This window comes from Sinocyclocheilus anshuiensis, unplaced genomic scaffold, assembly GCF_001515605.1.
Source record: "Sinocyclocheilus anshuiensis isolate Anshui unplaced genomic scaffold, SAMN03320099.WGS_v1.1 scaffold200, whole genome shotgun sequence".
NCBI classification, from domain to species: domain Eukaryota; kingdom Metazoa; phylum Chordata; class Actinopteri; order Cypriniformes; family Cyprinidae; genus Sinocyclocheilus; species Sinocyclocheilus anshuiensis.
In genome coordinates, this window is record NW_015558595.1 from 1110127 (window position 1) to 1110948 (window position 822).

Genomic DNA, 822 nt, shown 5'->3' on the forward strand with positions numbered 1-822 from the left:
GGGTATTTTGAGCTGAAACTTTACAGACACATTCTGGGGACACCAGAGACTTCTATTACATATTGTAAAAAGGGGCATAATATGTCTCCTTTAAAGGATTATGTTGACGGTGCAGTGAAGCCCTACCCTAGGCTATACATAAATGACATCGCATCATCAAATAATAATAATTATTAATATATAATAATAATAATTATTATATAATAATAATTTCTGGTAGGCCTTGTCTTGGACAGTATTAAAGTCATCATGAAATCTTTTTTTTTTTTTTAAGGTGTGTGTGATTTAATTGGTGCACATTATTCCAAAGACAAAGTTTATAAATTTTAAAGGAAAGATTACAAAATTACTATTTTTTTTCAAGATCTTTTTTGGTGTACATCATCAGCGTCCCTTAAATGATAACCACCTGGTGGAATTCTGCTATGACTTATCTTTTTCATGTTCTAATCAATTCTCAATGACCTACATTTTTTTTCTCTCTGAAATTTGTCATATTAAAGGAAGTACAATGTAGAGAACCACGGGACCCGACTGGATTTTTTGCGCCACGGGATTAAATTCCTGAATAAAACGTGGTAGCGGTCGGTAACTCTGGTGTAATTTGAACGGGAGCGGGCGGTCTAACAATATAATATCCCTTTCTCGATGTCCATTTAGAATAGCATATCTGCGCTTTATTCTTACTGACCACCACCAGTAGGGTACAGCTTGCGCTCAGGACTGTTATGCACACGCTGCACGCATGCTTTAACGTCACGCGTTTTATTTGCGGGGTCTGTGCGCAGCATGTGCATAACGATGCTCAGAGCAGGCTGTACC